Raw genomic sequence first — 22,085 nt, 5'->3', positions numbered from 1 at the left:
GTAGTAAATCGTCTATGCAGATCCACGTCATTTGGTGTTTGATGTTCGAAATGGATACTACAGCCTATGGTAGTAAATCGTCTATGCAGATCCACGTCTTCCGATAGTCCCCATATAACTGTACCTCCCAATATTCGCTATTTTTATGATTTTAGCGTCATTTTTTACCGTAGTAGTTTCAAATTACGTATTTAGAGTTCGTAATGGAAACTACAGTCTGTGACAGAAAATGGTCTATGCAGGTCCAGGTCTTCGTATAGGCCCCATATATCAGTCCTATATTCAGTATTTTTACGATTTTAGGTACAATACTCACCGAAATTGTTTGAGATGTCGTAGTTGAAGTTGGTAATGGAAGCTACAGCCTGTGACAGAAAATTGTCTAAGCCGGTCCAGGTCTTCGTATAGCTCCGATATAACGGTACCTCTATATGTACGGTATTTTGATTATTTTGTCTTCAATATTCACCGTTTGTTTCAAGTCTCGAATATGAATATGGTAATGGCTTGTGACAAACAATGCATATGTAGGTGCATGTCGTACAGACTCTAATATAACGGCTATATTCTGTAATTTTAAGATGTTAACATATTTTTTGGCGAATGTTATCTTTTTCGAAATTTTCCAAATTCGTTCTAAATGGTGGAGGGTATTCAAAGTTCGACACGACCGAACTTACTGCTTTTTTATACCCTCCACCATACTTTGGAGGGTATATTCATTTTGTCATACCGTTTGTAACTCATCCAAATAATGATCTTAGACCCAACAAAGTATATATATTCTTGATCAGCGTAAAATTCTAAGACGATTTAGGCATGTCCGTCTGTCTGTCAGTCTGTTGTAATCACGCTATCTTTCGAACGAATTTAGATAGAAGGCTAAAATTTTGCACACATGTTTATTTTTCAAATAGGCAAATTATGTTCGTAAATGGGCCATGTAGGTGCAAGTTTTCATATAGCCCCCATATAACGGTACCTCCCGATGTTCGGTATTTTGGTGATTTTAGCGACGTTATTCACCAGAACTGTTTCAAATTTTGTAATTAAAGTTCGTACTAGCTATGACAGAAAATTGTCAGTGCAAGTCCACGTCTTCGTATAGTCCCCATATAACGGTACTACCCTATATTAGGTATTTTGATGATTTTAGAGACATTATTAACCGGAATTGTTTCAAATTTGGTGTTTGATGTTCGTAATGGATACTACAGCCTATGGTAGTAAATCGTCTATGCAGATACACGTCATTTGGTGTTTGATGTTCGTAATGGAAACTACAGCCTATGGTAGTAAATCGTCTATGCAGATCCACGTCTTCCGATAGTCCCCATATAACTGTACCTCCCAATATTCGGTATTTTTATGATTTTAGCGTCATTTTTTACCGTAGTAGTTTCAAATTACGTATTTAGAGTTCGTAATGGAAACTACAATCTGTGACAGAAAATGGTCTATGCAGGTCCAGGTCTTCGTATAGGCCCCATATATCAGTACCTCCCTATATTCAGTATTTTTACGATTTTAGGTACAATACTCACCGAAATTGTTTGAGATGTCGTAGTTGAAGTTGGTAATGGAAGCTACAGCCTGTGACAGAAAATTGTCTATACAGGCACAGGTCTTCGTATAGCTCCGATATAACGGTACCACCCTATGTACGGTATTTTGAAGATTTTGGCTTCATTATTCACCGTTTATTTCAAGTTTCGAATTTGAATATGGTAATGGCTTGTGACAAACAATGCATATGTAGGTACATGTCGTAAAGACTCTAATGAACGGCTATATTCGGTATTTTTAGGATGTTAGCAGAATTTTTGGCGAATGTTGCCTTTTTCGAAAATTTCCAAATTCGTTCTATATGGTGGAGGGTATTCAAAGTTCGACACGACCGAACTTACTGCTTTTTTACTAGTTACTTTTTTAATTTGTTTTTCTGTCAATTTTATATAATGTTTTTGTTTAAATTTGGCTAATCATATTGCATTCAGTCGTTTTTTGTGAACAAAATAACGAATTATTTTCAGTACATAAAAGATAGTTATGTTAGTTACTACGCTTATAAATCAAGAACGACTTGAGAGATTTTGACAATTCATACAATTTCAGAATGGTATATCGGCAAAAAAAAAAAAAAAAAAAAAAAAAAAAAAACGTGAAAATATGACAATCAAAATTTGAATGAAAAAATCTTTTTGGCGTGAAATTTTTTCAATTTGACATACTATAATGAAGTGTACATTTGTTTATGAATAATAATGGAATAATGTATAATTCATACATACGAACTAAAGGCCTGCACAAGACGAATTGTATGAATTATGCTTTTTTCGACACACTGACTTTGTCTACTCAATCATGCGCTATGTATTTGATAAGCAATGACAACCAACAACATCCCCCATTTTGATTCATGTGTGCCATTGTCTAAGGTTCGATCGTGGCATGTCTGATTCGAATATTTGAATGGTGTTCTCCATAAATGCAGGGTGTCAACGATGACATCGAACCGTGTCGTCGTCAAATTGTGTGTCATTTGTGTACGTGTGCTTAAATTGAGAGAGTGTGTGTGTGTTACTTTCGACGGTAAGGGTGTGTTTTTGTGTGTGCTGTAATGAAAATTATACTGAACAATAATGAAATATATACTGAACAATCCCAATTTATTGGTGATTATCATAAAATTTTGGTCATAAACAAGAGGTAAATATTGTTTGCTTACCCTAGATTTAATTTATTTAGGGTCATTGTTAAAATTTATGGAGTAGATGTATAAAATGGGTTATGGACAGAGATAGTAACTCTAATTAAAAGAATAAATTCAATTTTTAGATTATTTTACGTTTATAACAATCACCATTTATATCGATTTTATAAATTAATATACGAAAGTATATAATAACTAACATATTAAAACTAAATATTGGTTTATTATTAACTTTTGTATTATTTTATTTAAATAATTTATAATAATGTCGATAACTATTGGCTTCATGCAGATTAAATCAGCCAACGGCCACCGACGCCGCCCAATTTTTAAGGCCGTCGTCTTTAGTTAACGTCTCAGACATTCAATTAGTAAACAAACCCGCGTGTCATCGTTCGCATAAAAATTTAATTGTTTGTTAAAACTTTCGAATAGTATAGTGTTTTCTTCGGAATTAAAATTGATTTAATGCTTTTGTGTGTGGTTGTTTTAAAATTTATTACAAAAAAATTATGAAAAGTTCAAGCAAGAGACATTTAAGGAGGCTTTTTAAAAAGAAAGAATATCTAGATGTCTCTCCCAGAAATTAGTCGCAAAACTCTTGGTTTAAAACCCATAGCTAAATGTAAGTAAATATTTTAGTATTTTTTTAATAAATTGCATTAATAAATTACATTACAGATCCCAATAAGGCGGAGGCATGCCAAAATTGTTAGAAGCAAATAAACAGTAAGTTGGAATAAACAAAAAACAAGTAAAAAAGCAGTAAAAGCCGGGCCGAACTTTTTATACCCTCCACCAATATGTGATTAACGACAGACGGACGTCGATAAATCGATTTACTATTTTACGCTGATCCAGAATATATATACTTCGTGGGGTCTAACATGAGTATTTCGGGGAGTTACAAACGGAATGACAAACTTAATATACCCTCAATAGTATGGTGGAGGGTATAATAACACTCAATAACCATACATATGTTTTTTTATTCTCTTTCAGATACAATACAAAGTCTTCAAGGTAATTTCTTTTTAAAACCATTCAAATCCTTTAAAAAAAACCCTTTTGATAATTTACATGACTATTATTTTTTATTCATAGAAACCATCACAACCCAAAACGATGTGATTATGAAAACTCTTTCTGAACATAAAGTGTTAAAAGGAAGAATTTATATCAGGAAGTGACTCAGAATAATTTACATTCCCTTTAGACTCTATAAATGGCTTAAGCGATGAATTTATTAATTTTGGTTTTCAAAACCAAACATTTAATTTAAAGCTAGAAAGTCTTTGATTTTTTTAAACCTACAAATGTACGAAATATTTATATAAGTTGTTTGTAATGGTGAAGTGATCTTTAATTTTCATTAGAATAAATTTTTGTGTTATTAAAATATACATTTTTAAACCCATTTTATTTTAGTTACAAATAGTGATTATAAAGCCAACGTGTAAACAACTAACTTTTAGTTGACTGAAATTAAAGTAACGTATAGTTAGTTAAAAAAAACCAACTTAAAGCTTATTTAAATAAGTTAGTTTATAGCTAGCTCCAATGAGTTAACTTTAAGTTAATGGCTGGGTAGTTAACTTAAAGTTAACTAAAAGTACTGCAGAGCAGGACAATTGACTACTCCCTAGGACATCGCCATGTTAAAAGAGTTAGTTAATTGCATGTAACAGTAATCCAAGTGTCAACCACCACTACTTGAGAAATAGTTAGCTTTCAATTAATTTAAAGTTAACTGAGTTGACGACAGGGTATTTATACCCTACACCATATATATATACGATAACTTGAACCTATATAGATATTTCTCTTCCAGGGAGTAAAGTGCTTGGAAAGAACTTCTAGTATGGATTTTTAGTCAATTCCGTTGAAAAATGTTGCTAAAATCATCAAAATACCGAATATAGGGAGGTACCGTTATATTGGGGATAAACGACATCGTAGACCTATATAGACAATAATCTTCCAGGGGGTGAAGTACTTAGACGGAAATTCTTTATGAAAAATCCTTTTTAGACGATTCCCTCGGAAAATGTGGCAAAAATCATCAAGATACCGAGTATCGAGGGGTACCGTTATATGGGGGCTTACAATATCGTTGACCTATATAAAAAATTCTCTTCCAGAGGGAAAAGTACTCAGAAAAAAACCCCAATGACAATTCCATTGGAAAACGTGGCTTAAATCATCAAAATAACAAATATCGAGGGGATACCTTTGTATGGGAGCTATACGGTATCATGGACCTATAAAACAATTTTCTTCCAGAGGGTAAAGTAGTCAGAAGGAAATCCTTATGTGGATTTTCGGACAATTCTATCGGAAATGGGGCTAAAATCGTCAAGATACCGAATATTGGGGATGGAGGGGGTGTACCGTTGTATGTCGGCCATACAATATCGTTGACCTATATAAACAATTCTCTTCCAGAAGGAAAAGTACTCGGAAAAAAACCCAGTGTGGATTTTCAGACAATTGCATTGGAAAATGTGGCTAAAATCATCAAAATTCCGAATATGGGGGTACCGTTGTATACGATATCGTGGACCGATATAGCCCATCGTCGAACTTGACCTGCCTGCAGACAAAAGACTGATATGTGCAAAATTTTAGTTTCCTATCTTCAGATGTTGAGTTGCAAACGTAAGGACGAACTTAATATACCATCCATACTACATATATATGGTGGAGGGTATGAAAATGACCGACAAAGCGTTGTGGGGCTAATTTTGAAACGTGGACTTACTTCTTTCACATGACAATATCAGTAAAATACCGAATATTAAGGGTGCAAAATAGTAGAGCCAATTGGACATTTAGTAAGAAAAGGATTTCTTCTTAAACTTTCAAGGTACCTTAAATCGCTTTTGCAGGTCATGTTATCGGTCATAACCCCGGATAAGGGTACAACCCGATTTCAAGTATATTTCACATTATAACCATAGTTTTCACACTAATTTGAGAAAAAACCATCCTTGCAAAAAATGATCACATATTGGTATAACCATCATATGATTTAAGCTTGGGGGTCTTGGATACTTTTTAATTTTTTTTGCCCTTATTTGGCATGTTGGTTTCTAGGGCGGAAGAAAACCTCTTCGCATATAATTTTCAATATTCGGAATAGGACCCATCTTAGTCTTGACCACATTCATCAATTAATTTGGCTAAAAATTGTATTTATTCTACCCTGGGGTAGATAGTTCATCTTACAGCTAATTGTCCACATAGGCATTTATTTAAGAAACTTAAAAAAATATGAATATTAGAAAGTAGCACGGGACCGAACATTTGTTTTATCGTCATTGAATTATACTATGATGAAAAAGATGGACTTTATTGGGTCTACAACGTATAATTTAAATGACCAAAAAATTAATTCCCATCTTACGATATGATAGCCGTTCTATTGGCAACTTCGTAAGGACATGTACATTTGCTGTAAAAAATCCGTGAACAAATTCAAGATATTTATACCCTCCACCATAGTATGGAGGGTATATTAAGTTTGTCATTCCATTCGTAACACCTCGAAATACACATTTTAGACCCCACAAAGTATATATATTCTTGATCAGAATAAAATTCTATGTCGTCTGTGAAAATCACTCTAGCCTCCGAACGAAATGAAGTAGGTTAATAAAATTTTACTTAAACGTGTATTATGTCTGCAAGACTTTTGTATTGAATGGGTCATGTAGGTCCACGTTTTGGTGTAGCCCCCATACCTCTCGATATTCGGTATTTTGGTAATTTAAGCGATATTATTCACCGGAAATGTTTAGAATTTGGTATTTAAAGTTCGTAATGGGTGCTACAGCCTATGACAGAAAATTGTCTGTGCAGGTCCACGTCTTCGTATACCCCCCATATAACTGTACCTCCCGATATTCGGTATTTTGATGATTTTAGCGACATTATTCACCAGAATTGTTTCAAGTTTGGTATTTGAAATTCGTAACAGAAACTGCAGCCTATGACAGAAAATTGTCTGTGCAGGTCCACGTCTATATAGCCCTCGGTATTTTGATGATTTTAGCGACATTATTCACCGGAATTGTTTCAAATGTGGGGTTTGAAGTTCGCAATGGATACTACAGCCTATGACAGAAATTGTCACGTCTTCGTATAGCCCTAATATAACGGTTATTCACCGAATTTTTATACCCTACACCACAAGGTGGTCAGGGTATTATGTCTTTGTGCATTTGTTTGTAACAGGCAAAAGGAAACGAGATAGACCCTTAGTTCCTTTTGATGATCTGCATAGAATCACTTTCTGAGTTGATTTATGCATGTCAGTCCGTCTGTCCGTCCGTCCGTCCGTCTGTCCATGTATTCTTGTGAACAAAATGCAGGTCGCATTTATTATCCGATTGAGATGAAATTTTGCAAACAATATTTGTTTGGCTCAAGGACGAACTTTATTGAAATTGGAGATAATCTGTAAAAATTTAGATATAGCTCCCATATATATCTTCGTCCGATTTGCCTTTTATTGTGCACCAAACGTGTAATATCAGCCCGAATAGTATGGAATTTTTTTCGAAATCAGTTCAGATATAGCTATAGCTCCCATATATATTGTTCATCCGATTTGTTATTTTTGTCCTCCGCAGCCGTAATATACACTCTGTAACAACAATATTTGGAGAAATATATCAAATGCAGCTCAGAAATACCTTTGCCTTTACCTTTGGATATAGCTCCCATATATAACTTCGTCCGATTTACCTTTTATTGTGCACCAAAAGTCTAATATTTGCCCAAATGGGATGGAATTTGGCACATACGACCAAATTTAGCCTAGAAGGTAGTATTTGGTGATGATCGGTTCAGATATAGCTATAGCTCCCATATATATTGTTCATCCGATTTGTTGTATTTGTTACCTATAGCCGTACTATGCACTCCGTAACAACGATATTCAGGGAAATATATCAAATACAGCTCAGAAATATCTTTGCCAAATTTTATCGAGATCGGTTCCGATTTGGATATAGCTCCCACATATATCTTTATCTGATTTCAAATTAATTTTGCACCAAATGGGCAATACAAGTCCGAATTTAAAAGATACAAATGCTTTGGCATATTTAGTCCTTTGAATTTTAAATTATAATTATAATCATAGCGTGTATGATTGAATTCTCCCATAAAAAAAAAACTTTTATTTATTAAGTGGAGCTCAACTAAATTAGCAAAGTGGTGTAGGATATCATAAAATCGGCCCCGCCCGACTTTAGGACTTTCTTTACTGGTTTTATTTAAGTTTCGCATTTGAGTATTGTTATAGTGATTTGGAAGATGAAGCTCAGCAAGCGAGACTAAAAAAGCGAATCTCTGATTGCGACAATAATGATGACATGTTACCTGTAAAGAAAGAGAAATATACTAATGCTGATGCCGACAATATTATTGTGCGTAACGAACAACCTGTGTCGTACTGTGGTAAGAAACCAAACCACACAATTTATGAGAATTAAAAGTAGAATTTAAATCATTTTGTAATGAGAAAGACGGCAAAGTTAAACTAACTACGAATGCTTCATGGAAAAGTCGCTATTTACATGGTCTGTCATGATCTGATATGTTTGAAGGAAGCCATCACTTAGATTTTATGCATACCATCCTATAAACATACGAGTATTTATCAAATTTTTTTCTATAAATTTCTATAATTTTTTTATTCGTATAAATCTATGAATATTATCATTTTAGCCCCGGCCCTAGAATGCTCAAATAATGGACAGAAAATTATATGTGTATCTCATTTAGTTACATTTAGAACATCGAGCAAGCGATTTTAAATTACACCCGAACTGAGCGGTTAGTTTCTCTTCTCAATCATTTAATATTACACAAGGTATCAATTCTATCATTCGTTTCAATTAAAAGAGTTTCAGACATACGGAAACATTACCTAACAATTTATTGGAACTTTTTAGTAGAATTGTCCAAATTATATAATTATATAAGGCTATGCTTCCATATAAGTCCGGCGAACGAAACCGTTCGACTTCGGGCCGAAAGTCAGTTGAAACTTCCGATTCTGGGTACGTATTTGGTCTGACTTGTGACCGAAAGTTATATGGAGTGGTTGCACATTGTCGGAACGTCTGAAGTTGTAGCAGACTTTCGAACCGAAGTCGGACCAAACTCGGAAGTGATATCGTGCGCATTTCTGCCGACTTTCTACGAGATTTCGGTCCGAATTCTGAAAAAGATATTATAAATTTCTGATGTACATATTAAACAACAACTTTCACAATGTATTAAAAATCAGTTTGCTTTCCTTTGACAAAATGCCTACAATACAAACCTTTAAGAAAATTATATTAAAATCTGGTACCAATAAAATGTATACATTCACTTCATAAAAAACTAACTAAAGAAAGTATAAGGGTAAACGAATTTCTAAAAGAGCAAGATAGAGAAATGAGCACCAACTCTACAAAAAAAAAACAAGCAAGAACTTTGAATAGCCTCCACGAACTTGGAAATTTTCAAAAAAAGAACATTCGACAAAAATTCAGTTAAAACCTTAAAAATACCGAATATAGCCGTTATATTGGTGTCTATACGAAGTAGCGAATGTAGCTAAAATCATCAAAATACCGAATATAAGGAGATACTGATATATGGGGCTTGAATGAAGGCCTGGACCTGCATAGACCATTTTCTGTCATAGACTAGTTCCCATTACAAACTCTAAATACGAACCGTTGTATGTGGGATATACGATACCTTGAAACTATATAGATATTTCTCTTTCAGGGAGTAAAGTGTTTTGGAAAGAACTTCTAGTATGGATCAAAATACCGATACCGTTATATTGGGGATAAACGATTTCGTATACCTATATAGAAAATAATCTTCAGGGTGTGAAGTACTCAGAAGGAAATCCTTACGTGGATTTTAAGAAAATTCTATAGGAAAATGTGGCTAAAATCTTCAAGATAACGAATATCGGGGGGTATCCTTGTGTGGGGGCTATACGATATCGTGGTCCTATATAAACAATTCTCTTCCAGAGGGTAAAGTACTCAGAAAGAACTCCTTGTGTAGATTTTCATACAATTTCATTCAAAAGTGTGGCTAAAATCATCAAAATACCGTTGTATGGGGCTATACGATATCGTGGACCGATATAGCTCACCTTCAATTTGACCTCCCTGCAGACAAAAGAATGATCTGTGCAAAATGTCCTATCTTTATTCGTTTTGACTCTAACGTGGGTTAAATCGGACAGGGCTAAATCGTCTTAGAATTTGACGCTGATCAAGAATATATCTAAAATGATTATTTCGATGAGTTACGAACGGAATGACGAATTTAATATACCCTCCATACTGTGTTTGGTGGATGGCATAAAAAATACTTCTGACAATTTGCTTAGAATTCTAACCTACGTCGCACCATCTCGAGAGTTCACATAAAAGAAGGCCAAAAATAGAAGTAGTTGGCAGAAATGGATGACTTTTGGTACAAGTACTTATTGTTGGCTTATTATCTCGAAGACTAAATACTAGTAAGTTAGGTTCAGGTTTTCATATAGCCCCCATACAACGGTACCTCCCGATATTTGGTATTTTGACGATTTAAGTAATATTTTCTGATAGAATTGTGTCATATTTAATATTTAGAAATGGTAATAGATTATATATCCTGTGGCAGAACTTTGTTTATATAAATCCACGTTTTCCAATAGTCCACATGTAACGGTACCCTAAGATATTCAGTATTTTGAAGATTTAAGCCAAATTGTTAAAGGCGGCGTTTCAAATTTAATGACTTATGTTAGCAATAGATACTAAAGGCCAGCACAAGGCGAATTGTGTGAATTATGCTTTTTTCGACACACTGACTTTGTCTACTCAATCATGCGCTATGTATTTGATAGGCAATGACAATCAACAACATCACCCATTTTGATTTATGTGTGCCATTGTCTAAGGTGACATCGTGGCATGGCTGACTCGAATTTTTGCAATGTGTTCTCCATAAATGCAGGGTGTCGACAATGAATTCGAACCATGTCGTCGTCAAATTGTGTGACATTTGTGTACGTGTGCTTAAATTGAGAGAGTGTGTGTGTGCGTTACTTTCGACGGTGAGGGTGTGTTTTTGTGTGCGCTGTAATTTTGAAGTAACAAACACCGCGTAAATATAAAATTGACGAGACATCGAGCATTTGGTTGGATGTCACGTACTGTTATGCGTTTGATCAAACAGAGCATAACATGACAAGCGTTTCCTATCCATGGCATAAATAGAGAAAATTGTCACAATTGCAGCCCTTTAATAGATGCCAACCACTGCAGCAAATAGATGACTACATAGGTTTACGTTTTCCAATAGCCCCCATATAATGATACCTCCCGATATTCAGTATTCTATGATTCTAACAACTTTTTCTAACGGATTTGTTTAAAATTCTATATTTATATTCTGTGATGGGATCCACATGTGGTGACGGACCAATGTCTATATAGGTCCACGCTTTTCTATATCCCCCATATAACGGTACTTCCCGATATCGGGAATTTTTATGATTTTTGCCACGTTTTTAATACAAGCGTTTTTAATTTGGTACTTGAAAATCACTATATATATTAACCCCTGTAGCAGAATATAGTCTATATACTCGTAGGTTCAAGGTTTAGTATATATTCATTTAACATAGCCCCCCCCCCCATTCTCCCAAAGGAGAAAAATTATGTTGTTATTACTTCCGATGAAACAAGCTTACCTGTTCATCGGAGTTTGGTTTTGGCTGAACTTTTCGTGTAAGCAATATGTGAGTGAGAAACCTCTTGATGTAGAGTTATTAGGTTCCCAAACAATAATAGTTTTCTAAGTACATTGCAGAATAAGAATAATATATTCTAAATCAAATCACCATACCAAGCCAATCGTTTAAACATGTTTCTACTCTTTGTCGGCTAGTATATTATTTTTTTTTTACAATTTTAAGGCAAACTTAGATACTTATGAGTTTTGTTTTCCCTTCATTAATAATTCACATTTCCATTCTTTTTTAAACAAATTTCGCAAGTGTAAACATAATATATGACCTATTCTGATCCGTCACTTTTACCCATTTCCTCAAGATATTATATTTTTATATCCTACACCATACATAGTACATATTCTTGATCAGCGTAAAATTCTAAGGCGATGTAGCCCTGTCCGTCCGTCTGTCCGTGCGTTTGTTGTAATAACGCTTCAGTCAAAACGAATTAAGATAGGAAGCTAAAATTTTGCGCAGATAAGTCTTTTGGTACCCTCCTTTATTGGGTATTTTAATGATTTTAGCCACATTTTTCAATCAAATTGTCTGAAATTCCACACAAGGAGTTCCTTGTGGGTACTTTACCCCCTGAAAGAGAGTTGTCTGCCCCGATATAACGGTACGCCCGATATTCGGTATTTTTATGATTTTAGCCACATTTTTTAAAGAAATTGTCTGAAATTCCACACAAGGTGTACGCGGAATAATTGTATGCACCGTTTTACTATATTTATTACACTGTTTTATTCATTTAAAATAATTCTTAAGTTCTACTTATGATAATTTTACTTAACCTAGTCTAGCAAAAAGTGTAAGAGAGAAAAATAGAGAGATACAAATTTACACATGCCTGTGCACCATACCGCCATCCTAGGGAAGGTCATAATACATGCGTAGCTATCTCACTTGTGGCAAGCAAACATGCTACACTAGCTTATCAGTATGAGTTAAGATCTCATCCCGTAATCTAACTCAAACATACCACATGCAGCAATTGAATTATTTATTTCTAACTCAAAGGTCTACTCGCCACATGTTCTTATCGTATTTAATGTGGACTGTATTAAAAAGATCCCTGTTTAACTAACCCTTCTCTTCTACACTAGGTAGACCCCTTTATTCTCTTTTATTATAAAAACATGTTCACTTATCCGTGAACATTCTTGGCAGGGGCAAAAGTACATATAAAATATAAAAATTATAAAAATTTAAATAAATCTAAGGGAACTGACATTTTAAGAGAAAAGAAATTAGGTTATGGCACCCAGGAAACCCATCCATCTTTCCAGCCGGTCTATCTTGAACGTCCCACCTCCATTGTGTGCCGGCTTTAATTTCCAGGCTGAATCCGTTTTATGTGTCGTCCTCTTTCTGTTGCGAAAAATGTCATCGTTCTCTCGCAATGCCATCTTACAGTCCTTAGACAGTTTATCGCCCCAGAGTTCATTATTTCTTTTCTCTCCAGCCTGCCTTTTTCAGCTGCATGATTTCCACCAGGCATCTTCATGGCAACTTTCGTTTCCTTCAGCACCTTATTGCCTCAGCGACACAGATGTATATCCTTGTTCTTCTTCATCTCGATTGTAAGCAGCTTGTCTTCGACCTCTGATTCCAACGCCAAATTTTGTTGTTCCAAAAACTGAATAACGTCACTTAACTTTTGTGTTTCTCTTGGCTTTCTTGTTTGCTGTTTCCTTAAAATAACCCTTGCGAAAAATATTTCGGTGTTTTCCAATTGTATATTGATGGTTTTAAGGCCTTGAATGCTATTCTTTGTTGCGTCCAGCATCTGCTTCACGCTCTTCGTGGACTCACTATCCATTGTTGGCTGATCCAAAATGTCATCCACCATCTTATTGAATAGCACCCTCCGATTCTCGTATGTTAATTTCAACAACTGTAGCGCCTCGTCATAAGAGTTGTCCTGCGTCCTTAGATGTTGTATTATATGACTCGTCTCTCCTATTACCGCCGCCTTTAGCCTATGCATTTTTTCCGCGTTGGTGTAGTACGGTGCATCGTGCACTAGGCTCTTGAAAATATCATGAAACGATTCCCATTCACTTATATCACCACTGAATGTGGGAACTCCAATTTCCCTTTTATTGATGATGCTGTACGGCTGCTCCACCCTTTCTGCTATTTTTGATTGAGCTTCTCTGATCGCTGCTAACATTTTTGATTTCTTAATTAACAGTCGTCTCCATTGTTCCTGAATTTCTGGATCGGTTAGTATCTCCCTTTCCGCGGTCTTCACAATATTTCCGATAAAATTAAATGCTGTCTCTATATCCTTTTCCGTCTCTAGGCTATCCATCAGTATCATGGTACATTCCACCTCCCGTATGATCCCTCTAGCCTCTAACTCCATCTTGGTCGGTGCCGAGCTTTCCAACGAATCGGCCTCCCGGGAGTATGACCCCACAGCCACATCCCTTTTGTCTGACTACCTTATGTTCAGATTTGAAGCCCCCCTCGTCGCCTTTGCTCGCCAACACTGCCGTTTCTTCTATATCTCGGATGATCTCTCTGGCCTCTAACTCGATCTTGGTCGATGCCGAGCTTTCCAACGAATCGTCCTCCCGGGAGTATGACCCCACAGTCACATCCCTTATGTCTGACGCCTTTTTGCCCAGATGTGAGGCCCCCTCATCGTGTTTGCTCGCCGTCACCGCCGTTTCTCTTGCCGCAATCTCCTTTTGACTCCGCATACTAGGGAAATTCCATTGAATGCTCCTTGCACCCAATTCTTCCCTTTCCTCTGTTTTCTGAGGTAGATTTTTCGCCTTTCTTTTATCATCCTTGTTGTCTGCCGCCCCCAATTTATTCTCTGATCCAGTTTCTTCAGCTTCTGTTGAGTTTTCCGATAGCAATTTTTGGAATCTTAATTCTCCGGTTTTAATTTCATCAATTGCTTTTTCAATTTCCTGCATCAATTCTCGGGTGTAGCCGTACACATGCTTTTTGTAATAGTCACCATAATTAAAAGGTTTTGACATCAATATCTCGTGATTTTTTAGGAAAATGTTCTATATTCCTCTAGCAGTTCTTTTCTTTTATTATAAAAACATGTTCACTTATCCGTGAACACAATGAGTTTTATCCCCTGGAGTACTTTATCCCCTGAAGAGAATTGCCTATATAGATGCACGATATCGTATATCCCCAATATAAAGGTACCCCCCCCCCCCCATATTCGGTATTTTGATGATTGTAGCCACATTTTTCAACGGAGTTTTCTGAAATTCTAAAGAAGGAGTTCTGTGTGAGTACTTTACCCCCAGACATAGATTTGTTAATAAAGCATATTATGTACATTAAAGACTTCCTGCATTTATTTTTTGAAGAAGTTCCTGGTATATATAGTTTTCTGCTATGAAAGGATTTCTGATGTGGACTTAAAAAAATCCACCGGGGTGAACCTGGGCATTTTTACTCATATCGACTGAGATGTCATCTTCTATATATATAAAAATCAATTGTTGTTTGTTGGTAATGGAATCAGTTGAAAACGGCTGGACCGATTTGCATAATTTTTTGTACAAACGTTCGTCATACCCCGAGTTAGGGTTTTAAAGAAAAAAATATTGACCACGCCTACTTTTACGCCCACTATCTTGATTTATCTAAAATCTTTATATTTGCCAGATAATGAAGATATCGGTTTGAAAATTATTACACGAGATACTGTTGACTTTCCCTCCAAACTTAGGAATTTATTTGGGCCCCAGGGAACTGACCACGCATACTTCTAATCTGTCAATAGTAATGTTTTATTTTGCATGATTTTTTTTCCATTTTGACTTACTATTTCGGAATGTACATTTGTAGTGTTTTTTTATTTTGAATTCTAATATGATGTGTAGTCTTTTTGGGTAGTAGAAAGCGACGAAAAAAATGGAGTGGCGGAACTGAATAGATGATGTTAAAATAATTTAACGTGGTCACACCAACATTGCTAAAAAATCAAAAAAGAGCATATTGCACTGCAAAAACTCTAAAATAGGGAAAAACTGAGAACATTTTTTCAATAGAATCAAATTTCAAAATAATAATAAGGACCCAACTTCGTAAGGACCTTTAAATATTGGCTGAAAAAATCAGCGAACAAGTTGAAGATCTTTTCAATTTGTTTATTAGTTATTATGCTTATAACTCAAGAACGTTTTGACGGATTTTCATAATTCATACAACTTCGGAATGGAATCTTGCAAAAAAAAAATTGCGTAAAATATGCCAAAAAAAATATAAAAGAAAAAATCCTTTTGGCGTGCAATTTTTTCAATTTAAAAACTATATAGAAATGTACATTTTTTATTGTTTTGAATTTTGAATGAATAATATCAAAAATGAAATAGTACGCAATAAGATGTTAAATGGCGATCTTTCATGTCTGAAATTGGCATTTAGCTTTCAACTCCAGGATCTACATCGTGCTTCAGCTGGATGATGCGAACACATTTAAATAAGCAAAAATAACCGACAAAACGTTATGGAGCTCATTTCAACACGTGGACCTACCTACTTCTATCACATGACAATAATTCGTCCAATGAGAACTGAATATGCAAAATTCATTGGGACTGCAATCAGTGAAATACCGAATATATAGGGAAAAGGATTTCTATTCTTTCCGAAATTCTTTCTAAACTTTCACGATACCTTAAATCACTTTTGCAGTTCATGATATGAGCCATAACCCCCGGATAAGAATACAACCCGATTTCAAGTATATCTTACATTTTAACCATATTTTCATACTAATTTTGGCAAATGTTGGTAATTTGGGAAGAAACCATCCATGCAAAAACTGATCACGTTTTGTATAACCATCATATGATTTAAGGAACCGGACATTTGTTTAATCGTCTTTGAATTATACTATGATAAAAGATATGGAAATTATGGGGTCTCCAACGCGCAATTTCAATGACAAATAATTCATATTACTTTAAAAATAAGTAAAATAAATTAAGTTCGGCCGGGCAGAATTATTACTATCATCCATCTGAGGGTAAAGGAAACATTTTTATATAAAAGTATCTAAATTCAAGCGTGTTTCACTTTAAACTGCATATACCAGTAAGACTGTTTGAATGAGGTTATATGGGGCCATACCAAAACGGGAACCTCTGTGGACAATTTTATACTTCAAGGATTGTCATCTATCAATCCTTCTAAAATACCAAATTTGAAACAATTATACGGGTAAATGTGTGGATTATCAGCATACCCAATACAGGTAGGTAGTATTATATGTGTTAGACAAATCCGAGGAGAAATGTGGCAAAAATCATCAAAATACCGAATTTCGAGAGATACCGTTGTATGGGGACTATACCAAAACGTGAACCGATAGATCATTTTCAATACCAACCATCCTAAACACAATACGAATTTTTCAGCTAAATTTTGACGCTATACGTCAAATAATGTGGGCTGTATCGTAATTTAAACAAACAGACATACAGACGGACAAATCGACTTAGAGTTTTATGCTGATTATGAATATATATGCATATTTAATGGGGTCTATGACGAACATTTAGTGATGTTACAAATGGAATGAAAAGTTAATATACCCTCCTTTCCAAGGTGGATGATATAATAGCACTAAAGACTAAAATTACGGGCCGGCAACGCGGACCGGGCCAGCTAGTGGTTATATATTTTCCAAATGAATTACAATTATTTCTAAATTATTATCAAAATAACGTTGAATCAGATGTATTCAAGTATTATTAGTCTCTTTCAAAAATATCTTAAACATACATATCGAATTGTTCTAGTTATTCCTTCTCAATGTTTAATTAAAACCCAAAATATGCTAAGTGAGGTTGAGTCGTATGCACTCACTAAGAAATTTGTTTCACAGTTTGTTTTTTGCAGTAAAATCGTATTCTACATAAATCTGTTCGGTTTGAAATGTTACGCAAATAAAATTGTTCCTTCAATTACTAAATGGATTTAAACATACATTATAAAAAAAACGTTCTCCATTCGACACGCACATTCGCTTCATTTAGAATGTAAGGTAATTGGATTGTCTACCCATTTGGATTATTTATCCATGTCAAAAGAGTTTTATACGATTGCATCCACACAGTAAACACAAAAGCCAATTCGGTTGAATTATGGTTAAATCAGACAAAACAAATCGGGCGGTACTGTTTTATAAGGGTTACACCAAAACTTTAAAAGAAACTTTTAAAAAAGTTATACGTCACCCATAACTGGTTTGTGCTGCAAACGTTTACTTTGTTGAAACAATTAAATATTTACGTAGCATATTTTTAGGATACAAAAATATAAACTGAAGTGAAATAATTATAAGGTTTCATTATCCTTATTTCTTAGCAGGTGGGGTTGATATCTACTGAAGATGCGATACCTACATGATTCTGATGATGATTCATGTACTATATTCGTCAGACTCGTCAAAATATAAACTGTTTCGATTTTCATACTGCATTCGTATAGATACAAATAATTTGTATAGATAATATATAATGCAATATCATAAAAGTAAACGCTACTGCCCTAAACCACTTTTAATACCCTCCTGCCACCGTGAGGCAAAGAAAGCCATTAAAATAAAAGTTTTGGAATTGGATATTGAGTCAATTCCATTTTTTCCAGTGAAATGAGACGTTAAAAAGTTTTCAAAATTTTCGATGGTACCGTTTTCTTTCTACAGTGGCTGTTATCTATTGTGAGTTTTAAATACCATGTTTGAAAAGATTATATTAAAAATTTGGTTAAAATAATGGACATGCTACCGAATTTTAAACAATTCCATTAGAAATTGTGGCTTGAATTGTTAAAACATCGAATATCGGGAGGTACAGTTATGTGGGGGATATACAAAAAAGAAGACCAACATAACCCACTTACGAATTTGGTCTACCGACTGACAAAATACACATATGTGAAAAAATGTTAGCCTTCGTTCGACAGATAGCTTGATTACAACAGATAAACGGACATCGCTAATTCTACTACATTTACTTTGTAGGGTCAAACACGAGTATTTTGAGGAGTACCTAATGGAATGGTTAATTGTATAGTAGTAATATTATGATGGGAGGCACGGCAAAATAATACAAGGTAATATCATGCTAATACACCACAAGGTGGTCAGACATTATGTCTTTGTGGATTTGTTTGTAAGAGGTAAAAGGAAACGTGATAGACCCATAGTTCCTTTTAATGATCTACATAGAATCACATTCAGAGTGATTTATGCATGGCCGTACGTTTGTCCATTCATCCGTCTGTCGGTCCATGTATTTTTGTAAACAAGGTACAGGTCATAAATTTAGTACATTTATTGCCCGACCCAGATGAAATTGGAGATAATCGGTCAAAATTTAGTTATAGATTCCATATATATCTTCGTTCATTTTATTGTGCACCAAATGTGTAATAACATCCTAAATATTATGGAATTTTGCATATACGACCAAATAAGGCCTGGAAATAAGTGTGCCAAATTTGATCGAAATCAGTTCAGATATATTTGATATTTTTGTCCTTTGCACTCTGTAAGAGCGATATTTGGGGAAATATATCAAATTTTACCGAGATCGGTTCAGATTTGGATATACATAACTCCCATATATATCTTCGTCCGATTTGATTTTTATTGCGAAGCAAACTTGTAATATTAGCACAAATTGGATGGAATTTGGTAATTATGACCAAAGTGAGCTAGAATTTCAAATTTGGTGAATTGTTTATCCGGTTTGTTATATGAAGCTCTACTAAATATGCAAAGGGGTGTAGGGTATCATAAAGTCGGCCCGCCCGACATTTTCTTTATTGGTTTCATATTATTCCATTGACAACATCCCAATCTCAAAATCAAAAATTAAAATTTCCTCCTTCAAAATGTAAGCAAAACTTTTGTTTAGTGCAAAAATATGGAATTAGAAAAATTTATAGAATTAGGCATAATTTGAAATTTTCGGCATCTATCTTCTATCGGGGTGATATAAAAAAACGTCACCTTTTTTAAATTTTATTGAATGAAAGCAAAAAATGTCGGAAATAGCACCAACTTTTAGAATAAGGTTAGATTTGTTTGAATTGGTCAACTTTGGCACGAATTATGGACTTCCAACGGACAATGAAACCGTCACACGCTGACCGAATGTTGCTCTGCGGTATTTTGGCACATTCCCGGCAAAGCGCTTGCTTGAGGTGATCGACACTTTGGTAGTTTTTAGTACCAACCTTGTTTTCCAAAATACTCCAGTCACAGTAGTCCAACGGATTGGTATCCGGAGATTTTGGTGGCCATTTTGCGCTAGAAATGAAGCGAGAAACTGCATTTTGTAACCATTCTTGGATGGTGCGTGCTGAGTGCGATGGTGCTGAGCCCTATTGGAATGTCTAAGGTCTGCGGCAAAAATGTTTGCGTGCCCAAGGTTTTAATACACCCTCCAGAATATTTTCACGATGCCACGGTGCACGGTCGATTAATACGAGCGGTGAGCGACCATCGGCTGTTATGGCGGCCCACACCATCACCATGGCCGCCGCTTGAGTTCTGGTGGCCAACCGAAGGTGCACATTTTCAGCTGACCTCTTTGGCAAGTAAACACGATCATTTTGTTCGTTTACAAACTGCTGGACAACGAATGTTTTCTCGTCGGAGAAAACGGATTTTGATCAAGTCGCTTCTTTAGTTTTCGAGCCATATCTGCAGATGTTGCTGCTTTCTTCCGTCCACTTCCTTGACGTCGGCTACGCTACCACGGTATCACGGTACAAAAGATTTATTCACATTTAAATGCTGGAGTGCTCTAACGATAGCCACTTGTGATTTTCCAGCCAAATATAAAGAAATCACACTATCACGCTTGAATTCCATCACGAATAACTTTTTTCTGGAAAATTCTCACCAAAAAACCACTGAACAGATTTTCCAGAATGCTACTACATCGCCTAAAAGTAAAATAGGCTATATAAATTTTTGATATTCCACTTGGAACTGGAGATATAGAATCAGAATCGGAGGTACTTTCCAAAAAATTTAGATTTTATATGCACATATCTATTTATAGATTACAGATACAGTCAACAGAACAGAAATAAATTTGCCAAATTATATTGAAATCGGTTCAGATTTGGATACAGCTCCCATATTTATTTTCAGCCGATATTACTTTTTCGATGCAATATGTATTACCGATGCCAATTAAATGCTGACAAAGAGACAAAATCTGGAACCAAAAAATATTGCCAAATTATATTGAAATCGGTTGAGGTTTGCGTATAGCTCCATTATAAATGTAGGTTCAGATGTGCATATAGCTCCCATATTTATTTTCGGCCGATTTTACATTTTTGATGCACCCAACGCAATATGTATGTCCGATTCCAATTAAATTCGGACAAACAGACGAAATCTGGTACCAAAAATATTGCCAAATTGTATTGAAATCGGTTGAGGTTTGCGTATAGCTCCATATAAATATTTCGGCCGATTTCATGTATGTTATGCACCAAAAATGATGTATATAACCGATTCCAACGAAATTCAGAAGGTTTGGCGGAATTTGATTACAATAATAAATTTTACAAACTGATTGGAAATCTGTTAAGATTTGGATATGGCTCCCATTTATATATTCTCGGCCGATTTCACATATTTGACGAACCAATTTCAATGAAATATGGAAAGTGTGAAGGAATTTGGTGTAAAAGTAATTTTTTTTTTAAATCGGTTCAGAATGGGATATGAAGATTGCAGTTTCCTGCACGCTTGGCATTTGCAATGAAATTAATAAATCTTAAGGACAAACCCTTCGTGTATGCGGACAAAATTTGGCATGTTCCTGCTTTTCTCATGGTCAGGTGTTATTTACGCATTAAATTATTACAACATTTTTTTTTAATATTTGAAATTGTTTTTTTTAACCAACGAATATTCGTATATAAAATTTTGAATGCATAAAAAATTAAAAAGGAGTACCAAAGCGCACCGGGTTCAACTAGTCTATATCTATAAAAGAGGAAAATGTTTGTATGTTTGTTTGTTTGTTTGTAATTTATGGACTCGAAAACCGCTGAACAGATTTTCCTGAAAATTTGCATGTTTACTGCAACATCGCCTGAAAGTAACATAGGCTATATACATTTCTGAAATTCCACTTGGAAGTGGAGATATAGCATCAGAATCTGAGGTATTATTACAGATACAGTCTCCAAATTTGGAATGCGTAACGGAATTTGAAACAAAAATAAATTTGCTAAATTATATTGAAATCGGTTCAGAATTGGATATAGCTCCCATATATTTTCGACCGATTTCATGTATGTATCTCTAATTTCAATGAAATTTGGAATGTGTAGCGGAAATTAAAACGAATATACTTTAGTCAAATTATATTGAAATCGGTTCAGATTTGGATATAGCTCCCATATATATCTTCAACCGATTTCGTTTATTTGATGCTCCAAACACGATATGTATGTTCGATTCCACTGAAATTGGGAATGTGTGACGGGATTTTGATTAGAAAATAAATGAGTCAAATTATATTAAAATCGGTTCAG

General features: G+C 34.9%; 2 protein-coding genes across 4 annotated transcripts in view; one reads left to right on the top strand and one right to left on the bottom strand.

The window, feature by feature from the left end:
• The window catches only part of LOC101890864 (proton-associated sugar transporter A), a 137,104-nt gene that overhangs the window by 90,274 nt on the left and 24,745 nt on the right, over positions 1-22,085 (bottom strand). The gene's annotated exons all lie outside the window — the stretch shown is intronic.
• The window catches only part of LOC101894571 (homeobox protein ceh-19), a 158,959-nt gene continuing 139,935 nt past the window's right edge, over positions 3,062-22,085 (top strand). The window contains exons 1-4 of one of the 3 annotated variants that reach the window (XR_009343062.1): positions 3,062-3,338; positions 3,395-3,442; positions 3,716-3,736; positions 3,818-4,014. The gene's annotated coding sequence lies outside the window, so the exon portion shown is untranslated. Of the gene's footprint in view, positions 3,339-3,394; positions 3,443-3,715; positions 3,737-3,817; positions 4,015-22,085 lie in introns of those variants that run through there. The other 2 variants (XR_009343063.1, XR_009343064.1) reach the window with 2 other exon arrangements.

This window comes from Musca domestica, unplaced genomic scaffold (genome assembly GCF_030504385.1).
Source record: "Musca domestica strain aabys unplaced genomic scaffold, Musca_domestica.polishedcontigs.V.1.1 4, whole genome shotgun sequence".
NCBI lineage: Eukaryota > Metazoa > Arthropoda > Insecta > Diptera > Muscidae > Musca > Musca domestica.
Note: the sequence above shows the minus strand (reverse complement) of the source record. Positions and strands in the feature narration are given on the sequence as shown.